The following is a 430-nucleotide window of genomic DNA, read 5'->3' on the forward strand; positions in this document are numbered from 1 at the left end:
TGATCCCAACTGAAGCTGAGAAAATCCATCTGACAACAAAGTTGCTACATACTTGATGGTGGTAAGCAATTTAGGTTTTTTCTTTTCAGCCTTTCAGTTACCCATAAATTAAAAGAAGAAACACACCCAAGTAGGTGACCGTTTATCTTAAGCTTTTAAAAATAAATGTCTTAAATCCTTTTTACATCTCTAGATTGAGAATTTTTGAAGAATAAGCTTTTCTGCTAGATTTCTGATTATAATAACCAGGAAAAAAAATTGGTAGTTTTTTTGTTTGTTTGTTTGTTTGTTTGGTTTGAGTTTTTTTTGTTGGGTTTTTTTTTGCATAGTATTATGTACCAAAATATCTTCAAATTGTGATTATGACATTACTAGCTTCATTCTTGTAGTTCTTTGAAGCCAACAAAGCCAATAAACAAAATATGTTTTA

This window comes from Chaetura pelagica, unplaced genomic scaffold, assembly GCF_000747805.2.
Source record: "Chaetura pelagica isolate M959 unplaced genomic scaffold, ChaPel_1.0 scaffold11, whole genome shotgun sequence".
In the NCBI taxonomy this organism is placed as follows: Eukaryota; Metazoa; Chordata; class Aves; order Apodiformes; family Apodidae; genus Chaetura; species Chaetura pelagica.